The sequence below is a fragment of the Hetaerina americana genome, unplaced genomic scaffold, assembly GCF_022747635.1.
Source record: "Hetaerina americana unplaced genomic scaffold, ioHetAmer1.1.p SCAF_47, whole genome shotgun sequence".
Lineage (NCBI taxonomy): Eukaryota > Metazoa > Arthropoda > Insecta > Odonata > Calopterygidae > Hetaerina > Hetaerina americana.
The window spans coordinates 3,214,449-3,236,261 of NW_027287063.1; positions in this window are offsets into that span (position 1 = coordinate 3,214,449).

Consider the following 21,813-nt stretch of genomic DNA (forward strand, 5'->3'; position numbering starts at 1 on the left):
GACCAAGTGCGCTACATTTTTACTTGTCCACTATACTCGCAGCCACAATACTGAGTTTATTATATAGAGGCCAGGCGGGGCCAGTCTTATATGATGCCGAGTTTTTCTACCGATGGATTGAGAGAAAATCCTAGACTCCTCCTCTAGCCATTATAACTTAGATTTGAACTTTTGAATCGAATTTTAGGTTAAGGGCGTAGTTTATATAGCAGTTAATTGGCAGCTATAAAATTTATTTTCATAATTTCCATTAAAGTGCGTTGGTCGTTATTGCTTAGCATTCAATAACTTCGTTTTAATCCCGGGTCAAGAGGAATAAGGAATCCGGTGCAGGGATAGATAGTCTGAAAACATTTTGCCAGAGTCCTCGGATTTATTCGAGAGAGCTTATCAATTTCATCGAAATGTAGTTTCTGGTTCAAAAGACCTCATATTGAGAGGACTATAAGCGGATTATGGAGCCGACGTAGTAATTATGAAGAATTAGATGTCCACTTGCGGCAATATCGCCTTGAAATCTTCGAGATGCCCATATTTCCTTGCTGGAATTTAAATCGGTGGCTCAAAATGTGTCCATCAACTTCTCCCTTTTACCTCAAATACATTTTTCAGTGCTTCTAAAAATATTTCTTTTGAAGTCATGGATCCTTTCAGAACATTTTCGCTGATAAAACCTGCATTTTAATTGCCGATCGGTAATCAAAAGTCTGTCGATCAAGATTGTTTTCATCAGACGCGCGGTTTCTCAGAAAATTACGAGCCCCAACTTGACAGAATATTTCATTCTTGAAGAGATTTTATATCACCCGCTGAAAATTATACGTTATGATTTCATTGCTTTCGTTCCATCGGCCATTGTATGTTAATTGGTATATTGCATGTTAATTGGTTTATTGCATGATAATTTAGATTTTCAATTTAGAAAGCTTTCATTTGTTACGCAAATCTGAGGTTCAACATTTTCCTATTAACGACATGAGTGTAACTCGCGCTGTGCCTTCCATAATAACATTTCCCAAGTTAAACATACGATTATCAGAAAATCAGTATTATATTTTTTAAAGGAAATTTTTATAGTTTTTTTTGCAAATATTTAATAAAGCATTTTCATGCAATTAGTGATTAAAGGCGAAACAGTGGCAAAAAAGCTTACTGTTGACCACGACGCTGGATCGGTGGCATGAAAATTCTACCTATACAGTGGACAAAGCACCGGGATTTTCCTATGTAAATATTTAAAATCAATGAAGTATATTATTTGTGTGAATTTCTATCATTTAGCAGCAATATCTAATGCGTCGCATTTTATGAATGCGGGTGGTGAGCAGTATACTACGAGGGTCATCCGGAAAGTAGTACCCGTTCGTGAAATAAAAAGACAAAAGTAAATATTAACAAGCATAAAAAATTTTATTTGAAAGAGGATACTTTAAACTACTTCTCAACATAATCTCCAAGCAAATTAAGGCATTTGTCATAACGTGTGACAAGTTTCTGTATTCCTGCTGCATAGTCCTTCGCCGCCAGCTCATTGAGATACGCGAGGGACCCATCTTGCACAAATTTTTGCATAATGCAGATGGTGTTTAACAATTTCATGAACAATTGTTCGAGAAACATTGGGAAAATGCTCACAGATGTCATCAATTGTGACGCGCCGATCGTTCCTCACGAATTCGTCAACTGAGCTCACCAGTTGGTCTGTAATGACAGACGGTCTCTCCGAACGCTCATCGTCGTGTGTGTTCCCCCTCCCCATGTTGAAGTTGCGACACCACCGCCGAACAGACGACTCGTCCATTACATTGTCTCCATACACCTCCTTTAATTGGCGATGAATATCACATGGGCGAACGTTTCTTGCATTGAGGAATTTAATCACTGCCCTCACTTCACAACTGGCGGCGTTCTCAATTTTTTTAAACATTGTAAACAATCACAGAAACAACACAGGCAATGCTAGCGTCACGCAACTTGGCTCAGAGAAGGCAGACAAGCCACTGAAGCTATCTGACCTCGTCCAGCGGCTACTCGCGTCGTCAGCACTTCATGCGGCACGAACGGGTACTACTTTCCGGATGACCCTCGTATATTTTTTGTCGCCAATTCATGACTATGCGATATTATATACGTGTATCAAGGATGCGCGTATATCCGCATAACCCATGCGCATTTGTGTGTTTCCATAACCCATTTTTGGGATTTATCTATGCCTAAAAAGATCAGCAGTTTATTTCAATGCCATTTTTATAAATACTGCATAGCGAAAATGTGACACAGCTTTTGCCCGCAAAAATGAGATGGTGAAAGAAGCTACTTCCTTATTTCTCCTGATCCGAGGATGGGCGATTTCCAAGCTATAGAGATAGTTTGCATTACGTCACAATGTCCGATTCAGCACGAGTTTCGACGCAGCGGTATTTGCGCGCGACATGGGGACTCCATCCTTAAATGCGCATGTCACAAATGCGTCAACTCGCTCGCCATTACATTTTCGCGCCATTCTATCTGAACGTCATTCGTGCGTGCGCCGCTCTCGAAACATTCATACGTGCAAAGTCTGCGGCCGCCGGTTGCCGCCCCGCGCGCCGCGGCTGGCCGCCCCCCCCCTTTTCCACTCCACCCCCTCCTCTTCTCCTCCTCCCCTCCCCGCCAACCGACCTCTCATCGGCTCCGTGCATCTAGAAAGCCCTTCTCCATTCTCCTCTGCTCCTTAACTTTTATATCTTTAGGTGCGTTAACCTCGGCCCAAACTTTTTTCCATGCCTCGGAAAAGTTCCGGGCTCAGATGGGAACGGGCGCCAAAATTAAGTAATTAGGAGTTGCGGAGCTTTCTTATATGAATTTTTCCGCTAGGGGTCGTTTTATTTCATTTTTTAACCTGCCCCTCCGCCATCCCTCCTCTGCGAATCGCTTTTCACGATTACGAAAAACAGGAGAGGGGAAGAAAATGACGAAGCAAGATTTCACTTGGAAGTTTTGGGGCTAACCCTCTCGGTTGGAGGCTGATGGGAAATCTGTCGCTTGGCGCGCGCACGCAACATGCGCGCGAATACTTCCGACCATCTTGCATTTCTGCTCCTTCGTCTCCCTTTCGAATGACAAAGCGCCGGGTAGGGAGGGCGTGGGAGTAGATGAGGGGTGCGGGCAAAACGTCATGGAGGCAAGAAGAGGCCATGGAGACGGTTCTGAGAGTTGCATGAAATGGTGACGTAGAGAGCCAGGAGATGGAAGCTGGATTAGGATATTGAGTACGCGAGACATTGAAAAACTATTCTGGTCATCCTAAGGTTGTGTGAAAACTCCTTCCAATCCTTCCGGAGAAGGGCGAAATTAACTTCCTCCTACTTACGCCATCCTTGATTTTATGTTCCCTTCATTGCTACCTGCGAGAAGGCGGAAAAATATGCATTTTCTTTTTTCGGCGTTCAATTTTAACTTCTTTTAATTCAAAAATCACCACGAAAATATTACCCAAGTCGCCGTCAAGTACGTATTACGTCATATATTTGCCAAAACTATTCAAAATGATGTGAAGAATTTTGAGATCGTAACCGATAGAAGTACATATTTATGCCTGTATTATGGTTTCATATTTGATTATTATAACAACATTTTCTCCTCCATTTTACCATACCCTTCTTGGGTTTTCTTTCCCCATTCCACTTCTTCCACCTTCCTATGAAACCATATCTGAAAATCCTCCAATCCACGCTTACCCGATTCTATGAGCGAGCTTCCGAGTCTTGAAGCACCACACTCCGGTCTTAGGTTTTCTTGGACCTACTCTTTTGATATCTATGTAATGACAATGTCATCTACTCTTCCTCATTGTGACAGCTTCTATACCTAAGGCAGTTCCTCTTTTTAACTCCTGATTTCCCTAACTTATTTCATATCTGCCCAACTAAGTGAACCTTTCTGCCTGCCCTAGCCTATGACCCCTACTTAAATAGCATATGCAATACCAAGAGTCATACTCACCACAGAAATTCGGGATTTAAGCCCGAGTCCGGGCCACCGTAACCGGGAGTCACGCATAATTCCACTCGATAAACAAATTGATGGCACACTACCTCTTGAGAACCCACAACCCTTTCGATCAACACTAAGCTTCGGGGTTATCCCTGCTATCTCTCTCTCTTGTAGGGAAGCGAAGCAGCGCACAAGAAAACATGTTGACGGGCAAATATTTACAAATTTAAGCCATTTCATTGAGCACACGTTGTAGGTTAATTTTCATAGGCTTTGCTTCAATTGTTCCACGACCATTGGCGTTAATTCAGTGAAATATGTCGGCGTTAATTTGGCATTGGCGTTGTTCGCAAGCCGCCCCTGGCGCTCCCAAGATTGGACGTTTGCTCTTGGTGGGGTCGGAGGGGCGAAGAATAATGGTCATGGACCGGGCAGATGGCGCTCGTGGGGCCGAAATCGGTAGGTGGTCGTCCATGACCTAGGCAAAGCCCCCGAGAGCCGTGCCAAGGCCCAATGCCCCCGGGCGATATTTCAGCCGCAGTGAGGGAACACCAAAGAGCGCGTGGATTTCGATCGGATTCCCTTTTTCAGGCAGTCATGGATGTTGGAAGCCCGTTAGGGCTTTGGACTTTTCAATTTTCCTCACTTCCTAGCTGCAGGAGACATGAAGAAGTGTTAAAATAAAAGAATTTAAGTATAATTCTAAGTACTTGAATATGCCAAAACAATCCAGAGTTGATGACCAGAAAGGTTGTTGAAACGTTGTCTCAACATTGGTACATTATGCAGCGATTTCGCAGCATTATTACCATATGCCTTGACCGGGATTCGAACACGTGTCTTTATCTCCCATTGCTAATGTATTGTTTAACGCAAATGCGAACTGCAGGTAATAGTCGTTATTTAATTAGCATTCAAATTTCACTATAAAGATAGAAGACTGTTTTTCAAATGGTTCCCATACTATTCTAGAATTAATTTATGATTTTGAGCGTTCAAAGAAATAGTTTGATATTTTTTTGGAAAATATAGTGCCACGGTTAATTTTATTTACTCGGTTTGGTGGGTGATGGTAGAGTTCGCCCAGTACTCAAAAAAGGCTGCGATTGTTGAGTAAGTGAAGAAAAGAGCAGTGGCGACTTAAATACACGCATGTGCAAGGTAGAGGAGGAGAAGTGAGGAAATAAGTTTGGCGTATTGGGAACAATTACAAATTAACAACCATTACGGAAACTTTTTCAGAGGAATTACTGAAAAGTACACAGCACACTGTTCGAAAGTTTGAAGAATGATTTTAACTTATCGCCATGCACTGGCGGTAAATTAAAATCAATGAGTATGACGAAAGAATAAGTTTGAAATGTGAATCATTGATAGAAAACATTTCTTGGTAAAAATCTGAAGAAATCAGAAAGGTTGGGAGCATTAAAAATTGAGGTAATGGGAAACGTGTAAACATCGTTCGCCCTGGCAAAGATTCGAACCGAGCTCACTCCAATCGAAGGATTCTGTCAAGGCGAATTCTTTGGGCGCCGTGAAATGCATCGCATTTGTGTGCGTGCTTCATTGCTCCTGCTCGGCTGGAGTTGCCCTTCGCCATTTACCTCGGTTTCTTCAAATTGAGCCGGCGTGGGGGAACGCTGAAGGCCACGCGAGCCTGGTGGCCGGGAGATCGTCCGGCCGGCGGGGAGGAGCACCTATCGGCCCATTAGACATGCGGACAGATGGAAGGGACGTGGAGCGCATCGCTGTCTCCGTTGGTAACTTTCGAACGCTCTTTAGTGACACTCCTTGAATGAAATGATGACATTCAAAGGAAACTCATGGCCTTTGGTTTTCGCGGAGACCGATGATGGGGGTATAAACGACTTCCTGCCGGGCTAATTTAGAGGGAAAGGAGAAGCTTGGCTGAGGAGAAAAACTCCTTTCTGCTCGGATTTGGGTCGCCTCCGTAACGAAGGAGCCGCTAATATCATTCCCTGCGGTTGTCATCAACTTTATGACGCAACGGAGAGAAATGGGAGGGATGCTCCCTCGCACAACATCATTTGCGCTATGGAGGTCAACGGCGCCTCGGGGTTATTTATCCCGCCCGCAGTCATTGCGCCGTTTTTTCCCAACTGCGAAGCCTTCACTTTAGTTCTCCGGGAGGGAGATGGCGCGCCGCGGAAGATGAAATTAGCGATGTCCCGTCGAAGGGAGGGAGGGATGACTTGACCATGCCCACGTCCCAATTACTTGAGGGCACGCACGCCCTCCTCCCCCGGTCAACCCCCCAACCCTGTCCCCGCAAACTATCCCTTTAAGCCGCTCGAAACACCCGAATACATTATTTCGACTACACACGCGCATTTCATATTACGGAGTGATTCTCACACTCTTAGTGAACAGGGGCCCATGAGATATCGGAGGAAAAAGGTCATGTGCTACTGTCTACTTTATAGGTTGTACTTATAGTCCTGTGATTTTCATTGCTTCGAAGGTACATCACATAAAGGCAAAAGGAGTGGAATCTGTAAAGGGATGAAACTCAAGGGATACACGAGGTTACATTCGGGAAATATGTATAGATGCTATCTACATCTACATCCACATGAATACCCTGCAAGCCACCAAAAAGGTGTGTGGCAGGGGGTGCAGCACCAGGAGGAAAGGGTAAGGGATGAGGGGGTTAGGGTTTTTCAAATGGATGGGGAAAGGTAAGGGGAACCTGCAAAAATAATATATAAATATAATCGTATAACCCTGCGCAGTCGCTACCTTGTATGTTAATACTTATTATGTCGAGCCGGCCATTGAGGGATTTCGATTACAAGAATTCTGGTCTCTTATTGTTCTTGGAAAAAATGACCATTTAAATCTGTCTGTCCTGCAGTCAATCTCTCTAATCTTACATTCGTGCGATGCAGTTACATGCTATAGAGTTGGCCAGCAGACATTAGTCACGCATTGAGGAATATTGCATTTTCCACTGTAATGTTATGTAGGAATCATTCCACTTTGAATGAGTGCCGAGTTTTTATTCCTTCCCACGTAGTTGATTGATGCAAAGTTTTCCATATTTAGCGACCGTAAACTGCCACATCGTCGGTTGCATCTGAATCCCTCCTGAGGCAGGTGGCAATTGTCGATGCTGTGAAAACTACGATTGTCCATTTGTGGAGCCAAAATTCCACAAGTTAATAAATCAACTTAAAAAATGTTACAGTGAAGTAAAGGTTAGAAATTTCTTGCTGGAGAATTTGGGGCGATTTGCGTGCCTGCTAATGTTTGAGCACTCCGTCGGCGTCCCCTTCGATGGCAATTAAATGGAAAATAAGCACCAATCCGCCTACTAGAGGGTTACCAATCGCTTAAACAACGGAACAAATATCATATGCATCAAGGGGATTCCGCCTTCGATAGGTCTGTCTCACTGTGCATGCAGCCCAACCGTATTTTCCCTCCATCCCCCCACCCCTTTCACCCCTCCCCCCTCCATTCCTCCCCTCCCCCCCCAAATTCAACCCCTCCCCCCATTTCAACCCTCCCTCCTCCATTCCTCCCACTCTCCCCATCTCACCCGTCTCCCCTCCAATCCGCCCCCGCCCCCCTCAATTCCTCCCCCTCCCGTGGTGTCACTCACCCCGCACCCGACCCGAAAGCAGTCCTTATCTTTAAAATTTCGCTCCACTGAACCCGCGCTATCTCTTACTCCCATTAACTCCCCCCACCCCGTTCCGTGTTGGCCCCGCGTGTGTGTGCATGTGTGTTCGTGCGGCTGTGTGTGTGCGAGAGAGACGTTTGCGTGAGCCCCCCTGTTTTTTTCCTCCGGATTTTTCCCCGTCCGCAGAGCGTCCTCCTCCCTTGTTTTCCGGCGACCCCTCCTCGCCGCTTTGAGGACCTCCCCGCTCTAAAAGGAACACCCGAGAACGGGCTGCTGCCTCGCAGAGCAAAAACAAATGAATTCGTCACCCCGCATCCTTCCCCCCACCCCCTCCCGGGGAAGATTCGACTTCCACTCGATTAATTGCGAAAGGTTCCCGCCTGCTATTATTCTCGCGTTCCCGATAAATGGTTTTGAAAACATGCCACATCGCCTCATCCTTCCCTTTTGGTTCCCTTCTCCCTCGACTGCTCCGTTTATTCTCTCGCGGTCCGCCGCCCTATCCAAGAAATATTTCCAGCTTTTAAAGTATCGGGCCATTAAGGGTCATGGCCTTTTCCACAAACTACTCTTTGATTCTTTTTTCTCGGAGATATCTGATTGTTTTCATTCTTGATCTTCTCCGAACAAAATTTGACGCACCCCCGTTGGATTCTTTCTTCCAAATATTTTATGTCATTTAATGAGATAGTTGGAGAAAAAACATAATCTAAGATGGCAAGTGCCGAAGGAAATGTTCCCAGAAAAAAATGAAATGCCATGCAATGAAGACATTTCTACGCCTTGCAGTAGATTGAAAATTCCTTTTGCAAAGAGATTTTTGGCCTATTCGTTATCTTTGAGGTAATGGTATTGTCCTGATGTGGGGCGTGGAAGGCTTTTAGGATGCATGTCTGGGGCTCTAATCGAGGAAAAAATGTTCAATAATTTAAAAGAAAAAATAGCATCCGTCAGTGCGTTTGTCTGTAGCTTCCATACAACTATCTCTTCAAATTGTAAGGCACACGTAAAATATCTACAAATTTCTCTACAGGCTGCCAAGAAGGCATTTGTAAAGAAGGGCGGATCCACTAATCATTAGGTTATAGCGATTTTATTTTGCAGCAGGATTACGGAAAAGTCTTCCCGCGGTTCAAAATATGTTTCTCCTTGGCTCCCTTCAGTCATCGCGGTCAAATGCGCAGTAAATATTTCCGTACATGGACTTGTCCGGCAGTAAGTTTGCCTGAGGTTTTCATTGCAGTCTCGCCGATAAATATTTTTCTAATAGCGTTGCTGCAATCATAGAAGGAAGCACTATAAACGCACTGCAAAAAACACTCAGATATTACACTTATTAGCTCATTAGCTAAAGTATAATAAGCTAATGGACAAGTCACGTTAATGCTACCTCAGCTCACTAGTTTCCCTAAAAATAAATGCATTCAGGTGATTTATTATTAAATGAGGCGCATATCTTGCATACATTTTTGCTTTAAACACCGGACAAATTTGGTCTTTGTGCCAAAGTTATTCACTTAATTTGATCGTAACTCGCAATTTTAATGCCTTATAAGAAGTGTAAAGAGAAAAACAGAACTTGATTGTCTTTAATAGAATTAACTGATCTCGAATGGGCCGTTGACACAAATGCATCGGAATGATGAGACAGGAGCACTCTCGCGATGCACAAAGAAAATACGAAGGGAGAATCGAAAAAGATGAGCAATATGAGAGGGGTGATTGTCCTCGGCTCCGAGCAGCAGAGGGAGGGGAAAACCAGCTGGAAGCTTCGGAGCATTGGGGGCGGTCAGGGAGTCTGGCATTAAAATGGCCTCCAGCGGAGAATTGAAATGGGAAACGGGTGGATTGGAAAAGTCAATCAAAGAGGAACACCAGGGGCGAATAAGAAAACTAAACGGTTGAGCAAATGGAGTAGCTTCATAGGTTCGCCGCTTCCGGGAAACGGGTATAATGTTAGCGCGCGAATCACCTCAGGCGCGCAGTGTTAAAAATATTTTTGGACTCCGAAATAACTGTCTTTTCGCCTCCTGCCTTCCTCCGCAGGATGGGAAAAATGAGTGAAAATAAATGAAGCACTTAAGATAAAAATGAATTCCTAAGATGGCCGTCACCTCGCTATCCCGTGGAATGGAGCGTCCTTTAATGCAGCGCGTCGCTCCTTTCTCCTGATCGGAAGATTCTCCGACCCAAAACGCTGCTCTTATTTGTCAGGGACAGTTGTGAGAGCTTCTTAATGTGGGCTTGAGAGCAAGTTGCTCCGCTGGAATGAGTGTGGGGCTGAGGGACTCTTAGGGCCGATTGTGCCCTTTGCGATGACGCCGTGCGAATCCTTTGCTCTGCTCGAAGAAGTGACTCGCGTTTTCGTACGCTCAAGTCTGGAGAGATTTGACCGAAACAGCTTCACAGTGTTATGAAGAATTATCTCGTTTGCATTCATATAACATATTAAAGTGATCAGGTGCCCACATTGAGATATATTGTAACCGAAGCACTAATCATACCATTTTAATACTTCTCTTTGTAATTGAATCTTAATGATGAAAATGTAAGGGACATACTGAGTTGTTGATTGCAAGGAGGTATTCTCATATTTAGCAGAGTACCAGCGGAGAGATAGGCTCTTGACGACGTGACACTAAAACTTGTACTCCCTTCTATGCGTACACAAAACAGTCTTTGACCCAACATTCTCTCTGCCTGGCCTCATTTTGTCCGGCATTTGTGTTCATTTCACACTTCCCAAGTCCATCCTCCCCTTCGCTCACCCAGCATATTCCTATGCATCCCTACATCTTCCAAGTAGCAGAGTCCGTTCAATGAGCCCAGCATCCCCTTTTCCTGCCTCCTTTCAACCTCTCCCTCTTTCATCCTGCCCCTTCATAATCAGTGCCATTCCTTAGTTTTATTTTAACCCATTTCATTTCTTCCTCGACACCCACATCTGCAAAGCCTCCACAGTTGAAGCTCCTTCTCCATTCCCAAATTTCATTATTTTTCACCAAATTAATCTCCATATCAAAGTTGGTTTTTATTGATGCCTTCTCAACATCTACACCCTCAGTCTTAGATACGCTTCCTCCTCACACTGAATTGTTCTAAAGCTTAAATATATGCGAAATTATTTCACTTTCTTATAACCTTGGTAGCTTTAAAAGTATTGGTTAACCCAATTTATATAACTATATAATATTTGTACTTTATTATAGTGGGTAGTCAATAGTGTATTTTATAACTATAGACGTTCTGATTATTATTTTACTCTAACCACTTCGAAGCTCAACGGAAATGCCTTTTTGCTCTCACACCGCATTTCGAATTAATACGAAATATTTAAAGATATGTATTTATCCTGTTTCACCCTTTACCACTTTCCGGAACCGTTCATGCCGCACAGATCGCCCATGGCCCTTTCTCATTATCTCTTCAATGCGTGTGCGCCCGTTATCTCTGAGGCATCCGTCGCCTCCAGAACTTTGGTCCTCCTCTTCAACACCCGACTGCTTCCTCCATTCGCAATCTCGCCCTTACTTTTTCCTTCAAAGGACGAGGTTGTGGGATTGCAAGTTTGCAGACTGCGCCCTCGACCGTTCCATAGCCCATCGAAGCACGAGCGCTTATTCCAGCCCTTCAATATTAAAAAGATAGAAAAAGTTCAAAGAAAGGCAGCAAGATATGTACTCGGAAGGTACAAAAGAACAGATAGTGTCACGGATATGTTAAATGTACTGAAATGGGAGAGTTTGAAAAATAGAAGAAAAAGGAGTAGGTTAGGCGCGATGTATAGAATTGTTAAAAAGGACGAAGCGTGGAAAGATTTATGGCAAGGGATAGAAAAGCCTAACTTTAAGGGAAAAAACGACCATAGCCTCAAAATAAAAATAAGGACTCAAAAAACAAATAAGAAAAAATACTCTTTTTTAAATAGAACCATAATTGATTGGAACCAGCTGCCTGGAGGTTTGTTTGAGCCCTTTCCATCCAATTTTAGAAGTTTTAAGTTGAAATGTAAAGCAGCCACTGGGTAATAAACTTCATTGTAGTTTTGAAAATATTGTTTGTATGTGATGTGGACGGCATTTTGTATGTGATGTGGAAGTGTCATTATGTAAAAATATTTTATCTCTTATCTGTTTTTATGTGTTCGTATGTAATTTTCGTTGTTAGTAGTTATCTTTGACCTAACCTGACCGTTGCCACCAGGAAATTTGCCTAATTGTAACGTACCTGTGTAAATAAATAAATTATTCCGAACTTCCTCACATCTATATCGTTCATTTCGGCCATCCCTCCCCGACTCAGCGCGCGCAAATACTTATTTACTATTTTAACACCATCCTTTTTTCAACAATTTTTACCTATTTATGACCTATTCAGCATGCTTTTTTCATTTTCACTCTCATGTGTCAACATGTAAATCGGCGCATATTTCGTAACAACTTCACAATTTTTACGTATTATCATGATTTATCCTCATCTCATACTATTCACATATGTACGGGGTCAATTCAAAAGGTATCGCGATATTTCACTACGTTTTTTTTCAAAAATTATTTATTTATCCATGAATATCATTTTTGACCACTTCAAAATAATCACCATTAGATATTATTCACTTGTGCCAACGTTCTTCCGATAGTTGAAGTACTTAAAAAAATAATTTTTTGTGATCTTGTTCAGCTCCTCCTTCGATGTAGTCTTTATCTCGTCAATCGTAGCGTAGTGTCGTCTTTTTATGGGCCTCTTCAGTTTCGGGAACAAAATAAAGTAACTGAGGGGAATACGGCGGCTGCGGCATCATTAGCACAGGTGCTGCACCCCCTCCCACAAACCATTTTGGTGGCTTGCAAGGTATTCATGTAGATGTAGATGTAGATTAGTGTGTTGTTTTTGGCCAGATATTCGCGCTAAAGTAAAAATGTGTGAGCAGGGGCGTTGTCATGGTGCAAAAGCCAATTTTTGTTCTTCCACGAATCTGGGAATTGTGGCGGAATGCTTCGCGCAAATACCGCAAAACTTGCAGGTAATATTCCTAATTTACCGTTCTACCCTGTGGCAAGCACTCATGAGGCACTACGCCCCTGCCATCGAAGGAAACTGTAAGCCAAACTTTCACATTCGACCGAACTTGGCGCGCTGTTTTCGGTCTTAGCTCGTGCTGCAGCTTCCATTGGGGGGATTCGGAGTTGGGAGTTTCCACGTCATAGCCATAAACCAATGATTCGCCACCAGTTATGACCCTCTGGAGCAAATTTGGGTCGTCGCGGACAGAGTCATTAGCGATGTTAATGCGTTGCCGTTTTTGGTCGAAATCGAGCAATTTTGGTACGAATTTCGTGGCGACCTGTGTCATGCCCAAATCATTGGTAAAAATTGAATGGCACGAGCCAATCGATATGCTTAGGCCCTTAGTAACTTCTCTAACGGTGGTTCTACGATTGACCAATGCTATTTCTTCACTTCATCAATGTTTTCGTCTGTTGTTGACGTGCTAGGGCGGCCGCCACGCTTCTCGTCGTTCACATCTTCTCGGCCCTCTGACAAAATTTTGTACTACTGATAAACGTTGCTTCGTCCAAGGTAGCTTCTCCATGTACCACAGTCAACATTCGGATGACGTCCGCGGACTTAATTTCGTTTTTCACTCAAAATTTGATACAGATTCTTTGCTACATTTTTTGGAATTGTCAAAAACCGAAGACAAGCCAGAACACGTCCAAGCCAAAGAGCTCTCAACGATTAACTGAACATTAAAAATGGCCGAACTGTTCGGCATGAGTGAGAGACATAATACCAATATAACGCCCCAAAAAAATTAAAAATCAAATATAGTTAACCCGCGAAAATTCAAAGTTCGCGATACTTTTTTAACAGATCTCGTATATTTTCCAATACGCTCAAAAATGCTTGTAACTATTATTTGAATGAATAAAGATAGTATCTAATAGATTAAAGATCGCTCTAGTTTTTCTCAAATCACTGTTTGTTTTTAATTCTTTCTGAGTATCATTCTCTTTCCGTTTCTTTGGAATTTTCTCAATACACTTATGATCAATTTTCATTCAGCGAATTTTTCATTTATTCAATTTATAAGTAGCAATAATTTCAATTATCCGATTGTTCGAACTCGTTCGGACTTAAGACTATGATTTTGACTTTGTGCATATTTCATTGGCATATGAAGGCGAATCATAGGGATTCTGGAAAGTAAACACATTGTTAAACCCTTTAACTGAACGACTAAAACTTGAAACACTCAGGCGTGTTCTACGTGAGTTGTATCGCCGGGCGAAGCACAAACAGGTGTGGTCAGGCGCGTGAGAATCGGTGGGTCGACAAACGGCCTTAATTTACTGCGGCTACACCTGTCTTGGAGGGTCCGTGATATCCTATGGTAGAAATCTTTCGGTGGATGTTTAAATCGTTGAAAATGAATATGTGAGCACTACTAGGAAATGGTTCCCGGAGAAATCAGTGCGTCGGAAAAATTATAAAATTCATATTGATATGCTCGAATAAGCAATGCAAACTTACATGAAAATGAGATGGTTTTTAATCATTTGATTTCATATGATATGTCTCTATGTGCAAAATATAAAATAAATTTATAATAGATGCATTAATTTTGAACAACAAGTAAATCACTGTATGTGTAATTCACACAAAATAGACCAAACAAATGATGTTATGGCTGAATTCGCACCATTTTGCGCATGTAATCCTCACCAAACACGGGTTAGCAAGCAAAAAGAGGGAATTAATTCAGGAACTTCACATTATTCTAGTAATAGCAATGAATGTAAGTAATTATTGAAGGAGAAAATAAATAACTTTAAATGGTCGCGAGGTAGCAGACGATTTCAAGTCTTCAGCGTCTTTGATAACTGAGGTCAATACGCTCCTAATGGGAAAATCTGATCCGAGTATAGCGCAGTATCCTCCATTTCATCCTGGTTTCAGTCTTTGGCCCCTCGGGATATCTCAAGCCCCGTCATTTCCTGGGCAAGTGGCTTATTGTGAAAAAGGCGACCTTATGTAGAGGAGAGCAGCGACTCACTTTAAATCGTGTTTTCGCTAATATTAGCGGGAGGGGCCTACCACTCTCACATTTCCTACCAGCCTCGTAGTTGATGAATGTAGTCTTCAATAATCCATATATATTTTACCTTTGAGCCGACTTGCATAATCACCACGAGCAAGAGTAGAGCTCGCGGGAACGAAAATGGATGGGTCAGGATTTCCTACTTCCCGACCACTTGGAGAAGAGCGAGAATCGTCTTCCTGCCGAAGTCGCAGAAATTGGAGGTGGGCTCCGGAGAATTTCGGCCTATCTCCTTGCTCGACGGCTTCGGTAAGATATTCGAGCGACTGCTGCAACGGCCGCTGGCTGATTTCGTCCGGGAGAATGACATCCTCCCGGAGGAGCAGTTTGGCTTCCGTGCGCAGCATTCCACAGTCCATCAGTTGGTACGAACGGCGGATTTCATCACGGACAGCATCAACAGGAATAGGGCGGTTGCTGGGGCCTTCTTCGATGTCAGTAAGGCGTTCGATCGCGTCTGGCATCCGGCTCTCCTGTTGAAGATGAGACGAGTCCATTTCCCACCTTGGATTGTACGGATGGTTCACTCCTTCTTGAGAGACACGATATTCACCGTGCAATGGCTCGGGGCGAATTCAGGGGTGCGTCGGATCTCCGCCGGCGTGCCCCAGTGATCAGTCCTTGGGCCACTGCTTTACAATATCTACTCCCACGACATTCCAACTCGTCGTGGGAACCTCGAGATCCTGTCTCTCTATGCCGACGATGCGGCCCTCCTGTGCTGTTCCCGGCAGAAGGTGACCGCGGTGCGAAGACTGCAGAGCGCTGTGGTGGATCAACTAGAATGGTACCGCCGATGGCGCTTTCCTGTTAACGCACAGAAGACGAAGGTGATCATCTTCCATCCGGGAAATGGTCGGCCGCCAGGAGTGAACCTAACTGTGAATGGAGTCGCCCTGCCGTGGGAATCCGAAGTTACCGACCGCGGAGTGCTGATGGACCGGAAACTCCTTTGGAACAACCAAGCGCTTCGTGTACGTAGAAAGGCATTCGCGGCGCTTAGTCGGCTCCGGCCGATTATCCGCCCGCCGGTCCTGAGTATGGACACGAAGCGTAGACTGTACCAAGCGTGCGTGCTGCCTGTCATCACATACGCTGCTCCGGTATGGTCAGGAGTGTCGCGAACGAGTCTCGCTCAAATCCAGGGGGTGCAGAATTCTGCTCTTCGTGACATCGTGGCACGCGGTCGTTACGCCCGCGTTTCCGAGATGCACGAGGACGGAAAGCTGGAAACCCTGGACGTCCTTCTGGCTAGAATCTCCGGAAAATTCTTCAGAAAAGCGGCAGAAGCGGAAGTAAAAGTAATTCGCCGGGTTGGCGACATAAGGGTCTGGCCATGGGACCGCCACAAGCGCCCCATAGCATCCCAAGACGAGCAAGACACCCTTCCGGCAAAGAAGAAGCCAAGGCTGCTCTGAGCGGGAATAAATCAAACGACTGACAACGCAGTAGAATTCCTCCCGCCTTAGTAGCCTTGGATGCTGGAAAGGCGCAGTGTAAGGGCTACTACGCAAGAGCCCTTGCAAGAACTGCTCTGAGAATCCGGAATCCGGATGAGGGCGGACGAGGGAGAGGGGAAGAAGAGGCGACCCACAATTGGGGGGAGGCAGGGGTTGAAGACTAGACCCGCCATTGCGGAGTAGATGAAGAGGCGACGTGTAACTGGGGGGAGGGAGTAGATAAAGCGGAGAATAGCAATTTGACAAAGTTTTTCGCACGCCGTTCCTTTAATCACGTTCTATTGGCACATCTTATCATGAACCCCAAATGATAGTGGTGAAGTCCCTGTTTATGGATCCAAATTTTCCTTTAATGTTACAGCATCCATTCATATGCTGATGATGAAAATTAGTATCAATTTAAATGAACACCTGTAACATTACGGAGTTACTTCCAATCTTAGTGCTTATATCAGATGTGGAAATAATTACCAATGACAAAAAACATGAATTTTAGTATCGTTTGAACCGGGTTGAGGGAGCTTTACATATAGTCTCCGAGAAAATTGTTTTCCGAGATCAAATCTTTCCCTGTCCTCTTTATTTGTTTCAATGAGCGGTTTTTTTAGTCCACCGGACATTTAACAGTTTCCAGGAACTATCCAAAACTTCAGAATAAACTTTCTTTGGGGTATATTTAGGCGCTATAGTTTAACTTTTATGAAACAGTTTTCAGTCACGGAAGGAACTGTTCTTTAAGACAATAAATCGTTTAACGGATTAAACACACTCTGACCCTTGCGTATTCTTGCAAAAGAACAGCCGAGAAAAAGATCAGTGGAAGTAGAGTAATGAAGGTTGAAGAACTTATAATTGAGGCATCTTCTTCGACACTTCTGAACTTCCAAGAAGAAGGAGATATAAATATGAAGCTTCATGATACCATCAAGGCTCCATTTAGTGTAGAAAAGAGCAACAAATATTATGGATATAAATTGAATTGGTTCATAAAATATTTATTGAAATAACTTCTATTGCACAATACAAAATACAAATTTGATTCAGTAAATTATGACGTCATCTTTTCCAAGTGTCAGCGACAGAAAAGATGGCTCTTACTTACGGCCCTGCGGCAATCATAGTTCTCCAACAGAAGTCGTATAAAGGAGGTTGCTTTCATGTCGTCACATTAACCTTTTGATATCTTGCTAATTGTTTTTAACCTGCAAAAAGTTGTTTTACATTACTTACAAGAAAAATTTAAAACATTCAAAAATTGGAGTCAAGGATATTCTCCAAAGTTCTCTCTTTTCGCCGCAGTATGAGGAGCGAGGGGGTTGGTTCATTTGCCTTGCTGGATTTCCATTGTACTGTGCACTCATTCCGGTGACAGTGCGTGAGCAGTATGTTTATACTTAACCCTTTCTTTAGGATGCTGCATCTTTCGTAACTCGCCACTCCTTTTCCCCAGACATAAGAGAAATCCCTTTGGACTCCAATTTTTGTATCTTACACTTCAACTGTTTGCCTATTGGCAGACCCAATTGCAGTAATTTGTTATACCTATCTGATTAAAATTACGTGCTCAGTCCGATGTGGCTACATCCTCTCGACCTTTCAGTTCTGCATATAGGCTATCGTAGGGCGGAACATTTACGCCCACTATCACTTATCCCAATCACCTTTATTCCTCTTTGCTACTTCTGAATGTGCTTTACGAGGATTTAGCGAGAGGATGTCGACATAGGTCCATCCAATCTCATTTCTGGGAGCGAAAACCTTGTTCCGAGAAATCAGACGCAGGAGTCATTTTGATTTTATTCCAGCATCATGGATGTTTTAAGATGACGTATTTGCTTAAGCAGCGACCACACTGAGGCCATTGCTGACGCCTCACATGTGGAAAAAGCGCTTCATGGGCAACCTGCTACGTACTTTCTTGCTTTCGCATGAATGTGGCGAGCACCTGGGCAAAGACCGACAAAGCCCTAGTTGTACACGGTGTGCCCCAACAGCAGTACGGCTGAATCCGTTTGCAAAAATTCAATTGCCAGGATTGATGCATTCACTCTAAAATCATTGAAGTGGCATCCTTGAGCGTCCACACACTTCTGCCGTGCATCGTGCGCCTTCTGGAAGGTGGTGCACGGAATGCTGCAAATCTCCTTCGTCACGGCCTGTTGTAACGCTTCCACCGAGCCGCGGTGACGTCATTTTCAGCGTGAACTTGAGCCGGGGGAAGAGGAAGAAGTCTGGTGGGGCAACGTCAGGGCAGTAGGGTGGCTGAGGCATAGTCGAGAAGCTCTTGGCAGATCCGCGTGCGAGTTTCCTTTTGTTCGTCATCCGAGAGAACTCACGGCACCAACTATGCACACACCCTTCTCATGCTCATTTTTTTTGCTCACAAGTCAATGCACATTACTTTTAGTTTATCGAAAACCATGCGACCACTTAATCTGCGATCCCTGTTCAGCAAAACCTTCAGAATTTGCAAGGCTATCGTCACTTTTTGGGGTCGAAGGGCGTCCTGAACGTTCGGCGGCTTCAATATTTTCTCCACCTTCCCGAAACAAATTGTGCCACTCAAAAACAATCGATCTACCCATGGCATTGTCTCGATAAGCTGCCTTGAGCATGTCATGAGTCTCTTTCCCGGGTTCCCCAGTTCCCCTGCAAAATTTGATGGATTACCGCTGTTCCAATAACCGCTTCATCATTCGTCATTACGAGGTCCAGTTATAGAGGTTTCGCAAACGAACGATCCGCACTCCGTAAAGGTTGAGAGGAAACTGCCACCGGCCTTCAGGTCTTTCTGAGACTCCTCTTCCTCCAGCCATAAGAACCGCCGTACGTTCGTCCGTCCTTCAATCTGGGAAGAAATAAGTGATACTAATTTTGGTACAGACTGTGTATTTTGCTGAAATGGAAACTTTATCTGGCTTACTTACTCAATTCCAGAGCAAATATTAAATATAGTGTGCGCGTGTGATGAGAGTAGCTGTGTTTGAGCGAGATAGAAAGCTTTTGAGGTTCACATTTGATCGTAGGTAACCCTGAGAAAACATATTCTGACCATTTGAGAGGAGGGTGAGAGGGAAGTCCTAATGAGGGAGGGTGAAGTGAAGAGGGAGGCGGGGGCAAGGTGCCCTTTTGAAAGGGGGCCAACGGCGAGGATGAGGTGGGCGGTGGAGGGCTGAGATTTTAATGGGAAAACTTTCGGACGATTAAGACGCCCACCACCGTAGCGCAGGGCGTGTGCACGAAAAAGAATATTGGGGGCGAAAATACGGCATCAAGACTCGGAAAGGAGGATGGAGAGGAAGCTTAAGGGCGGAGAACTGGGTGGATATAGAAAAAACATTTGACTTCCGAAAGACCCCAGGGAAAGCGAGAAGCGGAAGAGCGTGGCTTCTTTTTGAGGTGTCCGGAGCGAGGGCCGACGTCCGGGGGCAATAAAAATAAATAGACCTCTCTTCTATGCATTCGCGGGGGCAAGAAGGGAGCGAAATGAAGGAGTGGGGGGCGTGGGGGGTTCAATATTTTGAATGCGAGAGAACGTGAAATGCATAACTAATTGCCCTCATGACAGCATATTACTCACGTCCAGGGGTGCGGTGGCCTAGCATAATAGCATAAGGCACCAACGGACGAATTTGCTCTTTAAAATGAATAATTTCTCTCAATTTTAAATCTTCATTACTTGGAAAAAAATGGTCAATATTTTTAAAAAATTAAAGCGATTAAATTTCACGAGCATTAAATCATGTTCACATCGGCCAACTCAGTACATTTTTATGCCATTAATTATCAGTTCTTTTAACGCCACATGAAGTAGAGGGATCTCCTGTCTTTTGATAAGAATATATCTTAGCTATTTGAGCTTAATGTTACAAGATGTTTATTGCATTAAAAATGAAGAATTTGATTTCGTTAGGGTAATTTCATATGACAATATGTTCTACTTTACGTTTTTGGCATTCATTGCGAATTTTCGGTCGCCTTGACGAACGTTTACACAATTACGTTTGAAAAAAGCCAGCGTTAGTTAAAATGGGTTGGCTCAACTTAGCAGGAATAGTTGCCTGTCATGATGGAGTTAAAACTTTCTATACAAGGAAGCCAAGTACGAGCCTTTAGTCTATAAATAGTTTGAGGTAAATTGTTTATTCTACGACAAGTTTTGTCCCAGTTGTAAAATTTGTTAGCCTCAAAACCCAATATGAAGCAAAAAATATCCGTTGAATTGTTGCGCTATTAATGATTGCAACACCTCAAAATGTGTAGGCCAATTATCAATAACCATCGGTATCATTAATTTTTGCGACTGGCGTACTCCTAGAAATGCATCAAAGAAAGAAAGGAGCATTCAAGTCTTTGATCACACTGAAAGGAAATACAAAGCAAAATATTTATAGCATGAGCGAAAAGATATTATGCACTGTTTTCTTTGCGGTCATCATGAAAGTTTTCGCGATAGAAATTCAGACTCAGTGAAGCATTCATTCTCTGCGTCTTCCTAACCTCTTAAAACCTTTTACTGGCACTTTTCAGGTTACAATGTATGTTAATGAAAGAGAATTTGTAGCTGGTAATGTCCAATTGAATAATTGGTGATCATTCCTTAATATATGTCGCATGATACCTAGGCTAATTTTACAATATTTACGGAGCAAATCACCTAATTATTCCAGTAATTTACTTGATTATAGGCATAGTTTTCCGCAAAATTGTAAAAATAACTGAGGGAACTAATATTTTCTAACATTTGTCATTTTGTTATTGATTATGATTAAATACATGATTGAGATACGATTAAGTATACCTATTTAAGTTGTTCAGTGGTCAGAATGACGTATTCACTTTGAAAAATATGTCAGGAAAAATAATCATGAAATTCGTTTTAGAACACAAATGTATAGACTTACAACAAAGAACAAGACAGGTTAATGTATCTATTTTGGGGATCCAATGAGTATTGAGACTAATGCAAATCTGCAAATAATTATTCTCATTTACATAAGACAAATTTTATGAGAAACGTCAGCCTCAATAAAATCCGTACTGAGAGGCTTCAGGAAGATTTTGTCATTTGTACAACGCCGTGGCGATAAATATTCTTATTACGTAATAGGTATCAGCCCGTTTCTTTCTGACAAGGCATGACTTCTGGCTACCTGCAGTTGAAACACTAGGCGGAAGGTTGAAGGACAGAACTGCAACAGGACTTAAAAGTCTTAATTTCATTGGCACGGCAATCGTATGCTGGGAGGGAAATGAGAGAGATTCTATTCTTTCTGCTTTAACTCCAGGGAATTAGCTGCATTAATTTTTTCGCAATGCCCTCGCCTTCTACAGGCACAAGAGTAATTTTTTTTAGCCAGGGCGATAACGGTTTAGCTTTACCAGCTCCTTTCTAATCCCCATCCAGGAGCAGTAGATTTCTGTCTTCTAGGTCCTCTTGTTATGCCCCGTCAGTGCTTTAAAATAGCATGCAAAAGGCTAAATAGGAGCCCTCGACCAAGGTCGGCTTAAACGGAGCTCCCCTCGTATTCGCGGTTTGCCGCCTGGAAGCTCCCGCCCAATCCTCCGCTCGCCGGGACCTTCCCTTCTGCATCCAGCAGCCCTTTAATGCCCTTCCGTCTCTCCTCCCT